The sequence below is a fragment of the Silene latifolia genome, chromosome Y (genome assembly GCF_048544455.1).
Source record: "Silene latifolia isolate original U9 population chromosome Y, ASM4854445v1, whole genome shotgun sequence".
NCBI lineage: Eukaryota > Viridiplantae > Streptophyta > Magnoliopsida > Caryophyllales > Caryophyllaceae > Silene > Silene latifolia.
Genome location: NC_133538.1, coordinates 423,693,887 through 423,717,795, shown reverse-complemented (window position 1 = coordinate 423,717,795; position 23,909 = coordinate 423,693,887). Strand labels below are relative to the sequence as shown.

The window sequence follows — 23,909 nt, the reverse complement described above, 5'->3', positions numbered from 1 at the left end:
AGTCGATCGACTGATGTACCTGGTAGACGCCTTGTTTTTGGTATTTTTCGTTAAAGCTTTCTTTTGACTCGATTCCGCCTCATTCTTTCCAGGGGCATCCTCGACCATAGCAGGCCCCTCCAGGGTAGACCCACTCCTCAAAGTAATGGCATTCAGGGTCTCTTTCTCGTCAGTTTGAGTCGGTAAGTGTCCGGGAGCTCCAGTGGTACTCTTACTAGCCAATTGAGCAATTTGGCTCTCTAGTAGCTTCATCCCGGCCTCTCTAGCTTGGGACTCCTTCAGCAGCAAGTTCTTAAACTCAGCAAAATCGGAATTCTGGGATTGTTGCTGCTGCGGCACATAGGGAGTTTTTGGTATTGTTGTTGCTTATGATGAGGGGGCACATAAGCTTGCTGCTGCTACTGTTGTGGAGGTTGAGTCGGATTCAGGACATTCTGGCTACTCCACCTCAAGTTGGGGTGGACATTCGGCTCATAGTACGTGTTTGTCTGCCAATAGTGTTGAAAGGCAGCACAAGACTCAAAGAGGACAGAACAATTTTCTGAGACATGCCCCTCAGCTCCACATCTTCTACAGACGAAAGGACCCTCTGAAACAGCGTTAACGTGGTACATCCCTCCTTTAGAAGCTCCTCCCAACTCATATTTGTCAAACCTTGCAGTGAGAGCTTCTAGTGCAGCAACAGAGGAAGATTCAGCAGCTCTCCTCTGGTTTCCTCTCGAATTCCCATATTCAGCCTTATGAGTGGCCAAATCATCGATGATCTTCCACCCCTTAGTCTCTCCCATATTCTCAGCAAATCGGCCATTGGCTGCAGCATCCAAAATAGCCCTCTGATCGTCATACAACCCATTGTAGAACTGGTTGCAAAGACTCCATTTTTCGAACCCATGGTGTGGTATGGTTCGCACCAGTTTCTTGAAACGGGCCCATGCTTCATGGAAGTTCTCATCAGGCCCTTGTTTAAAGCTCGTGATCTGAGCTCTAATGGCATTCGTCTTCGAGGCAGAGAAGTACTTTTTGTAGAATGCCAGGGCTAAGGAATTCCAGTCGGTGATCCCATGAGCGGCTCGGTCCAGATCTCTATACCACTCTCTTGCAGCGTCACGAAGAGAGAAAATGAACATGGTCTCCTTGATCTGATCTTGGGTCACACCGGCCGGCGGGGGTATAGAGCAGCAATAATCAATAAAAATCTCCATGTGCTTGGCTGCATCTTCATTTGCAGCTCCCCCGAACTGGTTTCTCTCAACCAGGTTAATATAGGAAGGCTTTGGCTCGAATTTTCTCACCTCCCCAGGTAGTTCGAATCCTTTGTAGAGATTCGCATCTGTAGGCTCTGAGTGACTAGCAATGGTTGCTTCTTCAGCCATGACTGGGATTTCTGGAGAAGTAACTGTCTCAGCTGAAGAAATTGAAGCAGGAGATGTAGGTGGATCTCCTTCGAACAGAGCGTTCTCGTAGTAGCTTGACAGAGTACTCAGCTCTTCCTCTGTCGGTAATACCCTTTGTGATTGTCTCAACTCGCGCAAGGATTTCCCGATCTCAGGATTTAATGGTACTAGTTCACCACCCTGTGACTGACTCTGTCGGTAATACCCTTTGTGAAGTCCCTTAAACTAAAGAAAGACTGAATAAAAACAACTAAAAATTAGAACAATTGCCTCCCCGGCAACGGCGCCAAAATTTGATACCCGTCGTGAGGTGTCAAAAATAATATTTATAAACTCCAACTACAACTATAGCTAGCGGTCGGGTCGAACCACGAGAGGCGGGACGTAATTTCTAGTTGTTTAAATTCGGTCTAAGGTAACAAAAGGTGGGGGTTTGATTGGGTTTGGTTTATAGCTAATAACAATAAAAGAAAAGTAAACTAATGAAATATATAAAATCAATTATAAAACAGGTACTAGGATGGTCGGTTCGTTATAGTTTGGTTTGGCAAAGATATTAAACAGTCTAAATCAAACACATGAGGCGGGAAATAAAGAGGTCCTCTCGGTCCACTCTTAACAAATAGCATCTTTCGATCTCGCTATAGGTCCCTAATATCACTAATACTAACTTTCGTCCTGAAAAGTGATTTACGGTCTAAACTTTACCTATCTTCCGATCTCAGCATAGTTTAGTCATTTTAATTGGTGATCTAGCAACTGTCCCTATCTCTCCATCTAATGGGCCAGCCATATCCTAAGCATTCAACTAGTCGTGTGCACTCGATTCATCGAATAAAGAATTAAAACAATTAAAATGAAAATAAAACCTCACGTGGTCAGTCGATCGACCGGGTAGTGTGGTCGATCGACCAACACGCGAATCAGGCCGTGTTCATTATATTGCCGCCTACACTACAATTCCCCTACATCCTAGCACAAACTATTTAGCTACTCATACTAAGGATGATAACAACAATAAAACTAACAAAATAGACAGAAGAATTCATGCTTGAAATAATAGAACAGACAATTAACATAAACGATAATTGGCTTGGATTCTAACTAACAATTCTATATCTAACAACGCAATAAAGATGAACTGAAAGTAGAACAGAAGGAATACCGAAAATTGCAGAAGAATAGTAACGGAATGATTAGAAGTATGAATGAAAATCCGATGCAACCAATATTCCAAACCCTAACTATGATATTCTAAAACTGAATGTGAAACTTAGATAAAAACTCGATCAAAACTGGATGCTCAGATTCGATGTTCTAGGTTACGTTATATAGCAAACATACGTAACACTTATTATCAAAACCTAAACATAATGGGCTTCAAGTTCCTCGATCTTTTAATTCTCGTCGGGATAGCACTTGGTCGATCGACTAAGCATGGCATCGATCGATCGCTCTTGATGTCTGATAAGCTTCGGAACCCGCAGTTGGTCGATTTGATCAAGGTAGTGGTCGATCGACTGCTTTAGCTGCTACTTGACTTCTATAATCTCGTGGATTTGTCTTTTGGGCCTTGAATTGCGCACCAAGCTCGTTCCTTAAGCGAATACTTCACGTCAAATGCAATGCAGGATACTCGGGGACGGATTTAGCTCGATTTCCACTGGATTCTTCACATTTCTGCAATAAAGTACAAAAACACGAAAGTAGACGAAAATAGGGGAAATGGTAGCTTAAACTACACAAATGAGCTTTGAAATGCGTGTAAAATGGGATGTAAAACATCATATAAAAGACACGCATCAGCGGGGATCGTGATTATTTTCCCGTTGAAGGGAACCCTGATCTTTTGGTGGAGCGTTGAGGTGACCGCTTTGACGGCGTGAATCCAGGGACGTCCCAGGAGCATGTTGAAGGATGCGTCGATGTCGACCACTTGAAAACTGGTTTGTCTTTCTAATGGCCCGGTTACGACGGTCAAAGTGACTAGCCCAGCGACCTTGCAACGAGTGTCGTCGTAGGCGCGTACTCCTTGATTTGTTGGGATTAAATCAGATTCCTTAATACCCAGCCTGTTGGCATTTTTGAGAGGAATGACATTCACGGCGGAACCGTCATCCACGAGGACCATCGGTATATTTTTCTGGAGGCATTGTACGGTGATATACAGGGCCAGGTTATGATTGGCTCCGAACAGGGGGATATCCTCGTCAGAGAAGACGACCGGGTTACTCAGATCAGGGGCGTCTCTCGTCATGTGTGCCACTATTTCTTCTGGGGAAGAGGTGGAGGGCACGGTTAATTTCCCAAGGCTGCGCAGCAAGGCTGTCGGTGCTCAAAAGACGTTGCGATCAACTGCCAAATTGAGATCTCGGCTTTTGCTTTCTGGAGCTATTTCAGGATTGAGTTCTCGGGAGCCTTTGGTTGAGTGTCAACCTCTGGGACGATTTGGTCGTTCGTTGTTGGAACGACCATTGGGTTGTTCGGATTTTGATAGGGGCGTCTGGACCGGGTGAGATGTCCGATTTACTTCGTCCGCTTTTCCTTCCCCGGGATGACATAGACATCCTCAACATCATCCCGCCATATGCCGTTAATTTCAGGGTCTCGAGGATACCTTGGAGGGGTATTCCTCGGTGGGTAGTTCTTGTGGGGGATATTTTTGTGAGGGCGATTTTTGTGAGGGTAGTTATTTTGAGGGTAGTTATTTTGAGGGTAATTCTCGTGAAGGTGGTTATTTTGAAGGTGATTTTCGTGGGGTCTATGCCAGAATGGTCGCGGGAGCAATCCATCCTGGGGTGGGTAGTTTTGAATGCTTGGGGAATTTTCCCTTGGACGTCGTGCCTGGGGATTGAAGATGAGCCGACGGTAGGCGTCGTCGAGTCAGGTGATTCTCTCAGAAAGGCTGGCAATGGCCTCCTCAACTTGCTAAAACATAGTGAGCATAGTGGCAGCACTGAACACAAACACTCCGTCTGAAGGATCCTTTTCCAGAACATTCACCTCGTCGTCAATTGGCAAGATGAGATGAGAGCAGTCTAGGGTCGGCTCATCGTCAGAGATGGCGTGAATTCCCAGAGGATTCGTCTTGTTGTTTGGCTTAGTTGGTGGGGGTATAGGCAAATCTCCCTTCTCAATCATGTCTAGAATGAGGTGCTTGAGTTTGAAGCAATTTTTGGTATCATGCCCTTTCCCTCGATGATACTGGTAGTAGGCGTTGGGGTTCCAAAATCGGGATTTCTTGGCGTCGGCCGGGTCCGGGGTGGGCCCGATCGGTTGTAGCTTCCCCTGGTCCATGAGCCTTTTCAGGGCACTTGCATAAGTTGACCCTATGTTGGTGAACACTCTCTGGGGGCGTTCAATTTTCTTGGCAGATGGTTCGATGAGGTTAAACTCATCAATCTTGTTCGTCTGACCGTAAGGGCGAGATCCGGTTGAGGTGGATCCTTGATAACCCCTGCCAGTGGTCTTTGCTAAGACACCCTTTCGGAGCTCGTCCTCAATACGTGTCCCCAGAATCTGCAGATCTTGCAAAGTTTTGATATTCTGATACCTCAGTAGGTTGCGGCAGAAACCGGGCGGAAGTTGTTGACAAATTTTTCCACGAGTTGACTCACTCGGCTTCATCGACCAACCGAGTACTCACCCTCCTCCAACGGGTTAGGAACTCAGTGAATCCTTCCTTGTCGTTTTGGGTTAACACCTCGAGAGTATGGGTGTTGGCCTGGATCTCGACATTGTCGGCATACTGTTTGGCAAACTCAACTGTGATCTCATCCCAGGTGGTAAGGTTTTTCGGGTCCAAGGAGTAGTACCATTGGCGAGGAATCGGCTCCAAAGAGGATGGGAAGATCCTGGTAAAAAGTTCCTGTTTGACCCCATTAATGGCCATGTAGTCTTTGAAAGCATGAATGTGGTTGAGTGGGTCCTCCACTCCCTTGAATTTAGGCACATCAGTCAGGGTGAAGTTGTCAGGTAACTGGTCCCCAACAGGTTCGAACCTTCGGTTATTTTCAAGGTGGATGTTGTTACCCCGGGCTAGGAGTTGTTCTTCCAAGAGTTTCAGCCTCTTTTCAGTCTCAGTTAGAGGTGGGGTATTATGTTCCCCAATTTCCTTGTTCTCCAGGGCGTCGATACGGGTCTCGACGCGATCCAGGGTGACCTTAAGAGCGGTAAAGCGGTGGCTAGCTAGCGATTAGTTGTGACATCTCTGTTGTTATCATTGTTGTTGTGGTTGACAGACGAAGTTGAAGACGGGGCCATGGCTCTGAGGCAGAAAAACGGCTCACATTACAACTCAATCCGACACGGTTCCAAGACTGAACGCAGACAACACAGAGGACGAGACCAAGATCGACTCAACAAGACGGGGTGATCGTGTGTGGTGCCTCGGTGCTGACTCGATTTATGACGTGACGGTGTTTGACCGAACCTTTGACACGAGTCCAATCATGACGGCGTGACGTCATTGGACGGGTCTCGTGGTGAGACGACTCATAAATAAAGACCCATAAGTACATTTGCTTTGACTCGATAGACACGAGGCGGAATTGGAATGGTGGACTGAAGTTTTCAAAAATAGAAATTTTCAAAAAGATTAATTTGTCGCTTTGATGGGCGGCTCGAGATCTCCGCAAGTCGATCAGTTGAAAAGGGTTGTCTTAAGTTTATTTTCAAAAGACGGTTTGAGTTTGAGTCGGCTCGGAAAGCGGTGTATTGTTTCCCAAGACGGTTTTGAAATTCAAAATTGTATGTTTTGAAAATCGAGTTTGAAATGTTTGAAGAGTTCTCGGGGATGGTGTATGGTCCTCGGGATCCCGAAAGTGTCTCGAGAAAATGGTGTGTGCTTTTCTCGGGTTTTGAAAGGGCCATTGTCGGCGCGAAACGGGTTAAAATCCGTGTCTAGACGCGGCGATTATAACGGCGTAAAAAGGTGATTTGAAATGGTTATACGAAACCGGGTTTGAAAATCGTCATTATGACGGCCTAGAAAGGCGTGTTGAAATGGTTATACAAAACCGAGTTTGAAAATCGTCATTACGACGGCCTAGAAAGGCGTGTTGAAATGGTTATACAAAACCGAGTTTGAAAAATCATCATTACGACAGCCTAGAAAGGCGTGCATCGGTCGGCGAAAGACCGAGGTTTGAAATGGCCATTATAACGGCGCAAAAAGGTGTTTTGAAAGTTTGAAATGACACGGAAGGACTTATGATCAAGTAGCACATAAGCACTCACAGTTTCATTATATTATGCATCATGCTGACACGGGTTTTGGCTTAAAAGGGTGGGTTACACACCAAGTAATCAAACCCCGATTTGCGAGAGGGATACCAATCCAAACAAAATGTGTAAGGAGGGTGCCCTAGCCTCGTGCTCGAAAGTGATGAAAGCTCTTTGACGAAACAGAAATGTGTAACGTCAATGGTATGCTTGACTCAATCGGGATTCAAAACGCGGGGATGAGAAAACTCACGCCGACGGACAAGCCAATTGGTCGAAAAGGGTTAGGTTGTGGGCCCGGACAAGGAACCCGACCGTGACCGTAATATCAATTAATGCATTCCAACCAAGACCTCGTTCGAGTCTCACCATCTAGGGATCACAAAGACGTAAGTGTCCTAGTTTTCCCCAGCGGAGTCGCCAATCTGTGGACATGGCCCACCTGCAAGCCCAGCTGATTTGTGGACATACAGCGGTCTTTTTGAAAGCCACGCTCGGCGGCGTAAAGATGCCTTCGACCGAATCGTTTTAGATCGGTCGGTTTCGTCTCGGTAAGGGTCTCGAAACGATTAGAGATGTTCGGAGTCGCCAACAAGCATTTGTGGGATGCCTGGAACCCGTTCGAATTCCACTTTATACCTCGGTCAAATCGAAGGACAAAGCAGCGTTTGACATAGGTACTAAAGATAAGGAAATCGTCCCTCTTTAGCATCATATCTCTAGAATGACTCTCGTACGCCCTGGATAAGGTCGTCCACTATCCAAAGTTTCTGAGTAAGAGGTGAAGGTACGTATTGGGAAGCCCTTTAATCAGACACTCAATCCCGCCCGCGTTTAGCGGCCTCTACTGATCGATCTTGGTTGGTTGAATGCAGAAGTTGATAAAACGGTTTAAATGCATGAATGCGCATCCAATGATTTAAACCTAACATGTGAGAGCTTTCTAAGTCGTTTGATTTAATCCAAGTATCAAGTATAAGATGTCGAGTTGGATTAATGATTGATTTGCATGCAAGACGGAAATTAAACATCTATTTACCGAATTAGGTTTAGGGTGCATAACATGATCCATTTGTCTTAGTAAGGCATTTTGCAAATATGGTTTTGAATAATTGAATAGTCATCTGATCCATCCTATATCCGGGTTAACCGGAGTCGGGATCGTCCTAGACTAATGCTGGAAGGGAACAGGCCCTGTACCATACGGCTATAAGAGGCGCGAGCCAGCCGACGGTGTAAGGGGCCTCCCTCTGGTTTTAAAAATGAGAAAGAAAAGGCCTGCTTGAGGCACGGGTTAGCCAACGGTTGTATGCCGTGTTCTGACTATTTAGAAAACGTTATAAAACGTGTTAAAAATGGGTATTTGAACCCGGTTTGATTTGAAAGGGTCGTTTAGACCGCATTTGTCGATTTGAAGAACTAGACTCGAATAATCATCATTATTTGATAATATTCGGTGTCGGGTTCGGTTTGACAAGCTTGACATGAATAGTTTTGAAAATGATTATGGACTAATTGTTTTATGTCCATTTTGAATGTAATTAGTCGGTACTCATCATCGTACCCGGGTTAAAATCCGGCATAGTATGTATAACCAAGGATGACTTTATGTTGGTGACTAATATGTTTGTTTGAAAAATGTAAAGAAATGAAATAAAAGGCTTTAAAATACCTCTTAAATGTCATTAACCAAATATTATCACCGAAACACGGATTTAACCGTCATGGTATGAAGAACCAAGGGTGCAAAATGGTTTATGGTTAAAACATGTGAAATGAAACAAAAGGTTTCGAAAATACTTGAAATGGTAAAAACCGATTACAAATATGAAAAATGGATTAAGGGAAATGACGAGACCAAACACGATTGATCTCTGGTCTGAGCACCCCATTTAGGCACGAGCCTGTTGGCGACCTAAGGAGCTTCTGCCTCAGACCAAAAATCAGTTTTGGCTCGTTTATTCCATGTTTTGGTTAATGTTATGCATGTTTTAGCATGTTAAAGTCATGAAACAAATGAAAACATAATAAAAGAGGATTTTTACACCCTCATACTTACATGTTTGGTTATGGCGAGTGACCGACGTAAGTGTAACAAATCGTTTGATCGGAAAAAACTCGGTTTAAAACCGTTTTGGTAAGTAAAAGAGTGTTTTAAAAGTTTAGTGATGGTGTAGTGGTCAAAGTGATCGGACAAGTGATTTAATGCACGATGACGGTACCAAAAAATGTGTAAGGCTCGTGTTTACGATCGGTAGGTCGTAAAGACGCGTCGGATTGTGACTTTAGAAGTCGAGTCGAGAATTTTAAGGGAGAAAAGAGGTGGCGGACACTCGCGTAAGTCTCAAATGGGTGGAATTTGAGGGGTATTTATAGGAGAATGAGTGGTTGTGTGAGTTTTGAGCGACGTGGCCACCTGGGCTACTCAAAGAGGCGCGAGCCATGCCGTGGGTCTTCGAGTGGTGTTGTCGCTTTCACAACAAATGCAATCGTGATTTGTTCTATCCTAGGTTTTGTAGTCACATGTTTGGTACTTGACCATTCATGAATTCGGGAAAACTTAGCATAGAAGGCTTGAAGATATTTTGTTTTTGTGGTTGACTCGGTTTGACTCGTTGTTGGAGTCGGGATTTGAATTTTCGAGTCGGTTTTTGGTCCGGTGTCGGTTTTGACTCTAGTTAGTGTCATCGCAACCCCGTCGTCGTGCATTAAACACTACAGGTATTTTTGAAATGTTTTGAAATGTTTTGTTTTCGAAATCGTTTTAAGTTTTCCGACGTAAAGTTGTACACAAACTGTCGATCAAACGCTGCGATCCCAAAACATGTTCTAGTCCGATAATCATCGTGTGTTTGTTGGAGTCTCAGCAGATACTGGGTATCAACAGGTTGTTGAGACAATATTGAACCCCATTAAAGTGAACTGGATTAACATAGTATTCGCCCCTAGTTGCTTATATGAGGTGACGTCTCGAAGTAACTAGAGTGTGATGCGATTGATGGCGAGTTCAAGTGCCATAGAGTCATGAGAGATGACTAGTCGATCACATAAGCAGACTGTATGGGACACTCTATCGGGCTTATGACCGCTTATAGAGTTCTGGAAATTTTTATAGCCTGGTCGTGGCGAGAGCTACTATAGTATCCTTATGAGTCGATTCTTTAACTAAAGATTGTTCGCCTAAGATGGCACAGTTTCAGAATGACTTTGATTTATGTTCTACGACCTTCATAATTGGGGTCAAATGGGCACATTTTGGGTTATGATGAGCTGTGGCTATTCGAAGGGAAGAGTGCAATAGGAATTATCCATCCCTGTCAGGGTTATCTTATATCTCAAGGCCACTCGGGGAGTAATGAACTGGAAATGTATGGCCTCGCTCGGAAGGTATCTACGGTAGATAATTCCGGTCAGACAGTTATTCTCCGGATCGAGGAAACCACTCATGATATGATCAAATGCAAGTACGACCTGCAAGACACCTTGCATTGAGTGGGAGATTGTAATAGGACAAGAGAATTGGTGACGTACACTTGTCGCGGACAAGTGGGAGATTGTTGGAGTATGTGTCTTCGACAATAATGCGATCACATGTTTTAATCTCATATTAAGAATGCATGAGGGAAAGTAATATTTATTTTCAACTAATCCACATTAATTGGTAATGATTGGCTAACTAGAGTTTGACATTACTATCGTATGACGGTGGTGATCAGTTGATCCCTTAAGGTCATACCTCTAGGGTAACACTCTTAATTAATTAATTAATTAATTAATTAATTGTATGTTGATACAAGTTAATTAATTTCTTAAAATTGAACAAATGATTTTGTGAGTGAGAATACGTATCTTATTATAATTTGATTAAATAATAAGATTCGTGCTAAGTAATTAAATTGTTTTATGACTTAGTTTTTGTTATTGTTTATGAAACAATTAAAATAACAATGAATGGTTTATTATAAATATAAGTTGTTGTGATTTATAATTCTATGACCCATTTTAAGTACATGTAATCATGGATTACTAGTTAATTTTTGTATGTGATTTATTTTGTTAATATAATAATTTTTAATAAGTTAAAAATGCATTATTTAATAACATGTCTAGTAACATGCCCAATATATCACACTACTCAAATTGAACAATTGAGAAACTTAAAATGGACCCTTATTAACATTAGGGTGCCGTGTAAATGGGGGTGGATAGGGAGTTGGTTGTGTTGTGTTCATTTAATTGAAGGGAACACAATCATACCCTACTAATCATAGGGTTGCATGCCTAGACTCTTGAGAAGAGAAACTTGAAAAAGCATTGGGCATTCTACTCTAGACCATTCCGGCCACTCCTTGTGAACTGGTAGAGTTATTCACTTCTATTTCACACAATTCAATCTATATTGATTATGAGATTGATAATTTATTTCACTCTCTAGTTTTTGTTATGAACACACTAGAAAAATAATCTCACAACACCTCCAATATTATTATACCATTACTAGTAGTTGTAAATAATAATATTAGTTGTTATTTTAAGGGCTCATATACTAATTCTAGTATTCAAATTAGTATATGTATTAAGGGTGATTATCTTGGTACAAATCCTTGAGGAGTAGATTGATTTCTTCTTAGTTTTTTTTAATAATGTTATGCATGCATAAGATCTTATTAGTTTATGACTAAACTAAACATATATAGTTATTAGAAATGTCTAATAAGAGATTAATGAATCTTACAGTAATGATTAGTCAAAATATGTTTTGATTATATATTCTATGCATCCATGGTTCAAAAGTCTTATTACTCAACCTAAACACTTGTCTTCAAGCACTTAAGTTGTTAGGAATATGACAATGTTAAATTGGTAAATTGATTTGTTAGAAATTTTGATTGACCAAATACCACGACAGAGTTCATCCTTGTGAAAGATTAACTAGAAATTTATATGAAGATAAGTTTTCATCAAGTAGAAATTCTTGAAGTAAGTGGTAGCAATAAGAAGTAAGTACCTATCTTAATTGTTAAGGATAGAACTAGGCTCGAAAGAGAAGGTGCTAGACACTAAAATAGATACAAACCCCAATAGGTAAAGATCAAGGAAGTTGGTCGTGTGACTCCAACATATTCCTTCTTGAATATCTATGACATTGACATTGCATTATTACCAATCACCACGTCATGAGTATTTGATACAAATTTGTGATTTTTGGCATTATCGTGTAACGACTAGCAAAAAACAAGTTTAGAAATTTGCATGAATGGAACTAGGGTAGTTGCCATTTCATCCATGAACATATGAATGTTGTAGTGTACTCATTTTAGTTTTGTATTTAGAAATGTACCTCAATAATTGTTATGATGTACATTAACTCTAAATAAGAATATAATTCAAGTTTTGCATAAAACACAAAGGGTTTCTCTATTATGCAATTAAAACAAGCGTTGTGCCCTAATATACCACGATTAAGTTTATGGTGAGACCATACAAATCATGGTAATTATATTCAAACTAGAAATAAATGTCATATTTACAAGACTCAAGTTAGTGACCCCAATCATTTCTCAATTCTTGATTGAAAATCGCATTTAGAAACTAATTTTGACTAGTTTCCCAAACCATTTGATTGGAAATCTCTTAGTGTGTACGAATCTTGTATTCAAAGCAAGATAATTCATGATTTTTCCTTGAAAATGATTATGAATAGAGCAAGATATTCGCCCTAATTACACTTTGAAGTGTATGGTCGAATAAAATTTCAATCAGAGAAGGTTATTACTTCTTCATCTCTTTTACCAAAGAACTAGGTAGATACTTGGTATCCACTTAATGAGGTAAGAAGACAAATTCATTGAATAAATTCAATGACTGTTTAAAACCAAAGTATTAGTACTTTGTTTATATAGGGAAGAATAAAGTGAAGACTTTTAATTGCACCAAAAGGAGTGTGATATGGTATCACAAGATCACTTTCATAATCACACCCTATCAAGATAAGGTGTATTAGAAAGTTACAAAGAATCCTATATGATATGATTTAATCTTTACTATTAAATTGGAGATAGTTTCTGTCGCTAATTTGTCTAGCATTTTTTTCCACTAAAACAGAATATAGTTAAGGCAATCAAGTACAATTTATATGAGATATGGTTAGGCCAGGCACCTAAGTTGTAACTTGTTTCGATAGTAAACATGTGCTCTCTCTTCCTACATGATCACGAGAACAAAGGGTTTGTGCCTCGTGATGCTGTCTATTAAAGAAATGAGGAGTATTTCTTAAAGACAGAGTGAGAGAAAATGTTCAAGAGCCACAAACTGAGAATAAGACGTAGGAAGATGTTCCTTCTTGGTCAAAATCAATAATTATTTCTTCGAAATCTAAAGTGGACAAGTGTCATGTTATTTTTGTGAGTAACAAGCCTGTAACTTATTAAGATGCTTTATCTAGTTTCAACTCCGCAAAAATCCGAAGTAAGCGTAAACATAAAGATGTTTATTTAGCTTGGTTGGTTGGTGGCAAAGGGTTTTGCACGCAACAACAACGCCTCATTAAATTTGGATTTTATAGTTAGATTTTGAAAATCATCTTGCATGAGTTTTAAAAATCGCAACTATCCTAAGGTAGGATACAAACTTAAGAAGAAATCTTAAGTAGATACCAAAGAGTTGAATTTTGTGTTTTGGTCATGAGTCATGTGATAAACTTTTCTCGAATTGTCGAGTAGTTCTGTTTATACATGGAGTTTAGTGGGAGCAATGTGGTATTACTAGTCTTATATGTAAGGGACATATTGATCATTTTGAATGATGGAAGACTTAGGAGAAGAATAATACATCTCTAAGTAATCCAGACCTATAAAGATAGTTCTAAAATGATATTAGCGTTAAATGAATATTCTTATATTAATAAGAATCTTCACAAGTTCAACAGTATTGAACATGTGGAAATTGAATCACATGCTTCCGCTGCAAAATTAATTCGTTACGCTAACATGTATTACCATTCTTAAACTTCGCATACTTGGATTATTACGAGAAGTTATAAATCGAACCCTTGAGAGAAGTCTCCATATAGCCACATAGTTCATTGGTTAGTACTCAGGAAAGTAATAAAGAAATGAAGTTGAGCATTTAGAAATGAGATGGATTTATGTGCAAGGAGTTGCACAAAACTATATCATAAACACATAAGGATGTTTAGAGAACCATCTTGGCTATATTATTTAAGGAGGATAACTGCTAGGAACATCGTAGGCAGTTGAAAAATGAGATATACACAACGAAAATTGAGTTCACTTGCGATAATGAGATATGCAAGAAGGAGGGGATGATATTAGGATTCGGTTTTATGAATTGCAGGAACTATGGTAGTTCGTTCCAATAACCGAAAGTCCTATCCCTACACACTGTGAGGACAGTGGGAGTTATTCAAAGGCAACAGAGCCTATGTCCAGATTGGATCTTCACACGTACTCAAAAAAGTTCTTATAATACAAGATTATTCACAAGAATGGGAAATAGTATATAGTAAGGTTAGGGAAAGTGCAAAGTATTGCTAAAACTTGCTAACCAAGGCTTTTTCATAGGCAAAGCATGATAAGTCATGCCATTGCAATTGAGTTGAGATGTATAGTTATATACAATATTAAGTATGGATTATAAATTATGAAGTAATTGATATGGTATCAATTTTACATATGTGATAATGCATTCATCGTTTGAGTTTTATATTAAACTCTTTTATTACTTTGTTATATCCAAATAGGTTGTATGGACAACTTTGAACCCTATTAAAGTGAACTGGATTAACATAGTATTTGCCCCTAGTAGCTTATATGAGGTGACGTCTCGAAGTAACTTGAGTGTGATACGATTGATGGCAAGTTCAAGTGCCATAGGGTCATAAGGGATGACTAGTCGATCATATAGGCAGACTGTATGGGACACTCTGTCGGGCAGTGACCACTTATAGAGTTTTGGTAATATTTATAAAGCCTGGTCGTGGCAAGAGTTACTGAAGAGTCTATCACATCCGAAATACTCGAGAGGGGGGGGGGGTGAATTGAATATTTAAAAACTTAAGCCCACTTTTTATTTTATATCAATGATTAATTACTTAAAGTTTATTAATTTAACTTTAACTAATTAACTAAGTGATTATGAGCGTAATGAAATGAACGAAAAGAAAAACTGCAAGGACACACGATATTTGAAGTGGTTCAGCTTCACATGTCGAAGCCTACGTCCACTATTCTCGATTAATAATTTTAGTACCTTTCTCTGGATTACAAAATTATCAACCCAACTCGTATAGCTAACTCTAGCTATAACTCAATTTGAATATCACTAGATATTCGGTTATGACTATCTTAAGTTACTAAGAAAGCACTTGAATGTTCTTCTAAGTGTTTACACAATTGAACGAGTAAGAAACAATATGAAGTACTATTATCTTATGATGTAACCTTAAGAAAATAAGCAAATTAAAGAGCACGACTTTTCGCAAGATTTCCAAACGCAAAACAATAAGAATAGCCAATTAAAAATTAAACTCAATTTTGTTTGCCAGGGATTTTTAATATTTCGAAAAGCTTAACAAGAATAAAGAATGATCGTATGTATTTATAGTAGAGAAAAGAACTAAGGTTTGCACGAAACCCTAGGATGACGTGAGATAGGCGGTTTATCTTGCAAGAGATAAATCTCTATCTCTTTCCTAATTCAATCCAAGATATATTAGATTAGGTAAATAAGATAAAAGTGAATCTTATTTTTCTATAACTATATCTTTAAGATTTTCAGATAAGTAAACAAATTAAATCATGTATATATTTAAGATAAGAAAATATCTTATAAAAATATAAGCTAGATTTAACTAGATAGGTTACTTGTACTAGAGGACTTGTAAAACCTAAAGGTTCAAAGCCAGCGGCCGAAACCCTAGGTCCGTGTCCATCTAGACGAAAATCCCTCTTCTTGGATTAGGGTTAGGTTAAAATAAACTAGCAAACCCTAGGTAGCATGACGACCCATAAGTCGTTTTACTAACCAATAGAGATATGCAAGTTATCCATTATAACAACCCATATATCAACTCCACTATAGATACATATGATTTCGAAATATGTTTAAAGAATTTTATCCTTTGAAAAATGATTTTAAAACTATTAAAATCGTGCTATTAAAATGCTACCCAAAGTTATAGTAGAAAAAGCTATAACTTTAAGTTTGGTAAGTAAAGTTATAGGTGAAATAGCTATAACTTTACCTTCCCAATATTCTTTTCTTAAGATGTCGTCATTAGATGAAGACCTATACTAGCTAATCTTCCTAGAGATCTTCAGTGATAGGATCTTCTCTTTATCTTGACCAAAAGCTCTTCATCTTGAGCTTGTTAAAGATTTGATCTAGCCTTTTGCTTGAGTGATCATCATACTTGAAACTTGTTACAGTTACTATGACGCTTTAAGAATCTTCAATGTTATAGCTCAAGCTGCTATAACATTACTTGAATGATGCCTCACAAATCTTCAATGTTATAGCTAAGAATGATACAACATTACTTGCTAAACTTGTAAACCTAACTCAATCTAACAAAGACTAAACAAATGATTACGAGCAAGAGTATATATAACGAAGCACACACTTGTCATTATCAAAACTTAATCATATATCTATATGGTCCAACAAATTCCCTCTTTTTGATGATGACAAGTATGTTATGATTTGTGACTAAGTGAACGTTCCCCCTCAACATAATACTATAAAGGTTATAGCCAGTCAAACGCAAGAACAATCCACTAATATACAAAGTATAGCATCTAAGGACCTTAAGAGATTAAAGGTTCTGACAAGGAGTAAGCTTAGGCAAATATTTAAGTCACGATAATTTTCTTCCCCCTCTTGACATCATCGAAAAGACGAGAAAAGACATAAAACAACTAGAATGATATAGATCGAGACACGTATTAATCATGCAAAGAAAGATTATAATACAAGAAGATAATCTACATTAAGCATGCCAAATATAATATAAGAGTACTACAAACCAAAGTAGTCTAATTACCAATGGGCTGAATAAAGAGACAAGTGATAAAGCCAAATGGGCCGAATGGAAGAGCAAGCCAAAATGGGCCGAATTAGACAATTATTCAAAATAGAAAGTCTAATAAAAATAAAAGCAAGGTAAGGATGATGACGGGTTAAGGGTAGTCGCGTTTCACGACATTTGGTTTCACATAACCGGGGCGGGTCCTAAACTCAAGAGAGTCAAGACGATCAAAGCATGAGCGGACATGGTTAGCTTGTGCCGTGAGACACGTCTCGAAATTGAGCACTTTCAATGACAAGGCTTTAGTAGCCTCGTAAACAACCCGCATATCCTCATGCATAGCCTTCCCTTCACACCATATTGCCCCTCCTTAACTAGATAAGTTAGCCAATGACCAGGAATGACGGACACACTTCTTAGCCGCCCTAGCCGCATCCTGAGCCATAGCATCAACCCGAGCTTCCAACCCATGCAAATAGGAGAAGACCTCGGCAAGATCCGAACCCTTTAAACCCCAAGCCCTATTCCTGTCTTGATCCAAACCCGAGACCAATTACGCAACCATCTTATTTTGTGCATCCATTTTCTCACAAATACTCGCCATAAACGAGTCCAACTTTTGTTCAACAACCGAGACCATATCCGACGATTTCTCCACCACATTCCCCTTAGCCAAAAACACCAAATCGGGTCCAATTGCACCAATTTTCATGAATTTAAGATGAGTGTCACACATCTCATCTTTGACAATTACACCATAGCTAGAAGACCCAATTACCCCTTTTTGTTCCAAAAGTCGAGAGACCCACATACCATACGGCAAATCCAAAGTAGTATAAAACTTTTCCTCGGTGACGGAAATACTTGTTTGGACGATTTTATGAAACACGAGACGAGGAAGACTAACTTTTGACCTTTCAAGCCACTTAGACATCAATACCATCTCATAACTCGACAATTTATCACGACCACCCCTCTTCGGGACAACCATGTTCCAAAGAAAATTGAGAAAGAATTTCAATTTTGGAGTGAACGACCCCGCAAGCATATTACTCGACCCCGTAGCATCAACATAAAAAGACTTCTTAATTTTAAGCTGTTCTTCCTCCGTCGCATCTCCCCATTCCGCACTCGGATTTATTTCAATCCCATCATTAGGGACCGAAAACAGAGTACAAAAATCGGCAAGGGAGATTTTGACTTCTGATTCATTCACCATAGCATGCAACACGTTATTTTTACGGAGACAGAAGAATAAAACTAGATTACCTCAATAGGATAAACCGGACCAACAAAGGAACTACCTTTCTTCCATTCTTGAAAATTCAAGAAATCCTTAAAAAATTGTAAAGCTACAATTTTCCCATACCATCTTTCGGAGTAAGAACGACCACCATGAATACCATACCGCATAACATTGTTGACTCGGGTTCTTTCGTCCGCGGTAAGTCGAAGCTTATCAAGTCCCAATGATGTTGCATTTGGCATATACTCTCGGAACATTGCTCTTTGATGACCTTCTTGAGTAGCTACGACCTCGGTTTCCTCCACCGAGCCTTCAAACCCCACGGCCTTCTTCTTCCCCTTATTTAACTTCCGTCTTTTCCCTTCTAAGTTAGGATCAACCCGGTTATGATCGGGATTAGTTGGTTTTTGGTTTGATGAAGGTGAGGGAGTTTTGAGAGGGACATATGTTTTGTTTCATGGTGATTTGGAGGATCCTTTCCGAGTTTTGGACTGAGTTGAGGGTGAGTGGAGGCGAGTTGAGGGAGGAGTCATGATGATGATTTTATTTTGGAGGTTGACTATGGAATGGTGTAGAAAGAAAAAGTAAATATTGAGAGTTGTGTGTTGATGGTGACGGTAGAGGGTGGGGTATTTATGGGGAGTGTTAATTGTGAATTATGGTAAAAGAGGTTGAGTGAGATAAGGAAGGTGGAGGTGACGTGTGGAATTAGGTAGGTAAATATTCTCCTTTTTTTGTTAATTATTTACATACCATAAAATAATATAAGTGGTTAGGGTAGATAATTTATAAGATATGATAAGATAAGATATGGCAAGAGATAAAATTTTGGTAGAGAATTTCGGTTAAGGGAAAAAATAAAGAGGCAATTTGTTACGACTTTATGATTCGTAATAAAACTCAAAATATTCATGACTAGCAAATAGAATATTCTCATATTATAAAATAACATTTGACATAAATAAACTTGCAACGAAAAATACGGACACAGTCATACAATCTCGTCAAATATAGTCAGTCATACGGAGAGTAGAATATTTGTGACAAGTTTAGTTGCCACAAATTAAACTAATTTCCAACCGTAAAATCTCAAAACGTTCTCTAGCCAATGCTTTGGTAAAAATGTCAGCCCATTGTTTTTCTGTACTACAAAATTCCAGTCTTATGTTGCCCTTATCTAGATGATCACTTAGAAAATGGTGTCTGATGTCTATATGCTTAGTTCGTGAGTGTTGTGCCGGGTTCTTAGATATGATTATAGCACTCGTGTTATCGCACAAAATACGTATACACCCAACATTAACACCGTAATCACATAATTGTTGCTTAAGCCATAAAAGTTGAGAACATACCAATCCAGCAGCAATGTATTCGGCCTCAGCTGTAGATAACGCAACGGAATTTTGCTTCTTTGACCCCCAAGTAATAATACACGGTCCAACAAACGTGGCTATTGTTGGAGCTTGTGTCCTCCACAAATTAGTGCGATAACATTTATAAATCTCTTACAGGTTCACAAGGGTATACTTCGTATATTTAATCACTTGATTAACGTTTACCTAATAACGGTTGGCTTGCTAGACAGTTTGATGTTATTATCATACAGATGGCGGTGATCAATTTGTCCCTAAAGGTCACACCTATAGGATGTGTTTGAGAGATGTGGTTATAGAAATATGATCACATTGATGCCTAATATGACTAAACAGTTAGTCAATGTGTTGATGAGACAATTATTTAATGAAGATTAAATAATATTAGTTGAGACGAATTAACTGTGAATTCGTAACATTGAATATAATAAGTTATATTTAATTAAATGTATGTAATGTTAGCTTGGACGAATTAATCTGTTAATTCGTAATTAAATGTAATCGGTTATATTTAATATCAACAAGATGAATGTGTCATAGTGGTAATAGTGAGGGTACACAAACCAAGAGGTCATGGGTTCGATCCTCACTAGATGACAATTTAACAACATTTTATACATTTTTGGAATAACCGAAAATAAGGAAAATATTCTCCTTATTTCGGTGATATGGGCCGAATAAGGGAAGATTATATCTCCCTAATTCACTCCCATTTTCGGTTTGCATAAGAGGTGAAAAGGAGATCATTTTCTCTTAACCTAATTTTTGCTCATCATTTCTCTCATCAGAAAACCACACAAAAATAAACCCTAATATTTACAGAAATTGGGGATCTCATTCTAGCAATTTGAGGGGCATTTCTCGCAGCATCTTGGGTGCAACTAATAGGCGAATATCATTGCGATATTGTTCTTAGGCCGAATTAGCAAGGACCAAAGGTTATTTCTTAATCCTTTACGATCTTGTTTATGCATTTAGTTTTATGACTCGTATCATCTCATAAATTCGTTATAGTCCTTTTTTTTAAAGGGATGTATACAGATTATTTCCCACAAGTGGTATCAGAGCAAAAGCCACGATTTTTATTTTGATGATTTTCATAAAATTGAATTTAAACAATAAAATTTGAAGGATCGAAAAAAATTTCCAGCAGTGAAAAAAAAATTTTTGCCGTCTGAATTTTTTGCCGAGATGAAAATTTTGGCAGCCGTGTTTTTGTTCTTCTTTTGATGCGATATTTCCATTTTGATTTTTCATATTGTTGTTTTAATCAGTTAGAATGATTATATGAAGAATTGGTAGAAGCTTTGATTTAATTCGGATTAAATTAAACTGTAAATGGAATCGTCTTGTTGATGATATACAAATTTGTTTTTGCTATATAGATTTGGCATATACAGTTAATCATGTTTCATTAATCCATATGTTAATCTCGTTCTAATAGCATCTATAAACGATTTTTTTTCATCTTAATGTTTTTGTTTAGGGCATGTTTGCCGCAAAAAGAAAAAAAGGGCATTAGGGTTCCTGTTTTTTTTTAAACCGTGGAATTTTTTTTCGTTTCTGTACTGTTCACGTACAGCAGATATAAAAAAAAAAAATTTTTTTTTGTTTTTTTTTTTCATTCGGTTTTAGCTGTAAAACTGAGAAAAGTTTTTTTTATTGGGTTTTTCGGTTTTTGGCCGAGAAAAATTTTTAAAGAAAATTTTTTTGTTGTTTTTGGCCAATAATTATAATTATACATTTTAATGTATGATTATTTGTAGTGAAAAGGTTCACATATAAAGATAACTAATTATTTTAAAGCGGTTTAAAATAATGATTGGATTAAATTCATATTACAAGTTTAATATGAATTAAGATTGAAATTAATGTGATTAATTGAGGAATTGTCACTTAATTTGATCATTTAAAAAGGTGGTTTGGATAAATTAATTAACATAATTAAGGAATTGTGTCATGTATGTTTAATTTATTTTTAGTTTATGCATTTTACTTTAATTTTGTTGAATGAATCGATTGAATGAATTTATTTACGTATTTATTTTTTGCAATCGGTTGTAATTTGTAATACTTAGTGTGGCCTTAGTCAAATTATGTTTTCGTAATCAAGGAAACATGATTTTTTATGTAATTATGAGATCTCGAATCTCCTTTATTTTTCTTTAGTTTTGGGTTTTGAAATTAGAATGTAATAAATAGGTTTATTATGTAAATTTTATTTATTATATTTTTCAAAAGAAGACTAAAGATGGAGATTGGAGCTCACTCCCGCTACATGGATCAAGATGGAACATCAAGACAAGCTTCTCGGGTCCAAGGATGGATTCCAAACTTGTATTTATTGTTCATTTTGATAGGATAGGCCACACTAGGACTTTTCTTGTTTTTTTTTACGTTTTCATTCTTATTGCTTTTCATTCACATGATAGTTTATGCATCATATTCCGCCTAAAACCAAACCACCTACTACTAAAATGCATGAAAATTGACTCATATAGGTTGTATGTTAGTTTTCATGGACATACAGATGTCACAGTCTTTAAGCCATCACCTTAGTTTATTCATTCTCGCATGCTAGATATTATTTCACTTAAAATGAATTAAAATAAAGTTGATAGGATCTTCCTCTAAAACGGAAATTGAGATTAGTCTTTATAAGGGCAAACAACTATGAATCTCTTCTTCGTCGGTAGGCATAATATGACCCCTTCTACTCTGGGTAAGTAGTTGTGTTGACTTAGTTTACCTCAACATCATAGTCCGAAGAGTTTCTCGTGATTATGATGGACTAAAGATAGAATTTACAGAAATTTATCGACCAAGAATTCTAACGGTAGAATTAGCTAAAAGGTTAGCTTATCAATTTACAGAGAATTGAGTCTTGGGATCATTTATATAATTCTTGAGGGAGATCAATTGTATAAATGTTTTGAGTCTTCGCGTTATGACAGTAGTTCATTAGACTTAAAAATATAAACGATGCACATGCTTATTATTTTTATTCTTCTTCTCGCAGTGTAGAACACGTATATTTTGATAATATTGTTACAACTAAATGGCTGGAAATAACGCAATCCCAATGCCTAGTGCCACACTTGATCGCGCGTCCTGGCTTAAAATTTTTATGGACCAGATGAATCAGTTCACACGTCTGAAAAACGACGGGTCCAACTTTGGGGACTGGGAGGCGGCACTACGGAATGCTGCCATTGCTGACGGTAAGCTCAAGTACTTAACTGAGCCAATACCGGTTAACCTATGCCCCAATGCAGGAGTCAACGAGTCACTCGCTTATAGTGATTTCGTTATGGAAGCGGGTGCGATAAAGAACGTACTCATCTTTGCAATGGAAACCAATTTGCAGAGACGCTTCATTGCCCAAGGTGCAAACAAGATTTTCACCACGCTCACTAACGAGTTCTCAAAAGCACCGAGAATCGTTACATATGATCATACCTGTCGCTTCTTTGATGCGAAACACCAGAAGGTCCAACCGGTTAGCCCACACATTCTTCACATGATTGAGAATGTCGAGAAGCTTGAGGCACTGAATTGTAAAATCAGTGAGAGCATTGTCATTGACCGAATGCTTCATTCTCTTCATGATGGTTTTGCCCTTTTCAGGGCGAACTACTACATGAATGACTTGAAAAAGAGTCCTCATGAGCTACACTCCCTTCTCGTACAGACCGAGAAGGATATGAAATTGAGTGGGAGCATGAAGCAGGATGTTCTCATGATTTCAAACAAGTTCAAAGGTACAGGCAAGGCTCATGGCGACCTAGCTGTAGGTAAGCCAAAGTTTAAGAAGCCAGGAAACGGTAAGAGTGTGCCTGGTGAGACTAGTGGCTCACAGGGCAAGGCAAAGAGCAAGTGCGGTGACAATGAGTGCCACCATTGTCACAAGATTGGACATTGGAGGAGGAACTGTCCCGTCTACCGTGAGGACATCAAAGCAGGCCGCGTCGCTCCTGTTGGTATGTCATCTTATATTCATATGATTGAGATTAACCATGCAAGTTTCGGAACTTGGGTACTAGACACTGGTTGTGGTTCTCATCTGTGTAATCATTTGTAGGGCCTAAAGAACATCACACCTCTCGCAAAGGATGATGTGGACCTGCGAGTCGGGAATGGAGCACGAGTTGCTGCAGTCTCGAAGGGAACATACGTAATCCAACTCCCTAGTGGTTTTGAGTTATTTTTATAACTGTTACTATGTACCAAGTTTATCTAAGGACTGTATTTCTATTTCCGTACTTGATATAGTTGGTTTTGCATTTTCAATAAAGGATAATAGCTGTATTTTCTTTTTATGAAATAATTTATGGCAAAGCAGTTTCCATGAATGGAATTTACATCTTAGATCAAACCACGGAAGTATTACACGTGAATAATAAGAAATTAAAGGTTGGTGACAAAGATCAAACCTATCTATGGCATTGTAGAATGGGACACATAAATGAGAAACGTGTAAAGAAACTCGTCGATAATGGGACTATTCCCGCATTCGAATTTTCTTCATATGGCACGTGTGAATCATGTCTCATTGGAAAGATGACTCGAATTTTCTTCAAAGGTGTAGGAATGCGCGCTAGTGACCTATTAGAACTCATACATAC

General features: G+C 38.6%; 1 non-coding gene across 1 annotated transcript; it reads left to right on the top strand.

Annotated features, from left to right (window-relative positions):
- Positions 1–885: 885 nt before the first annotated feature.
- On the top strand, positions 886–992 carry LOC141635928 (small nucleolar RNA R71). Its single transcript, XR_012540581.1, has one exon. It is a non-coding gene; the product is annotated as a small nucleolar RNA R71 (small nucleolar RNA).
- Positions 993–23,909: the final 22,917 nt, after the last annotated feature.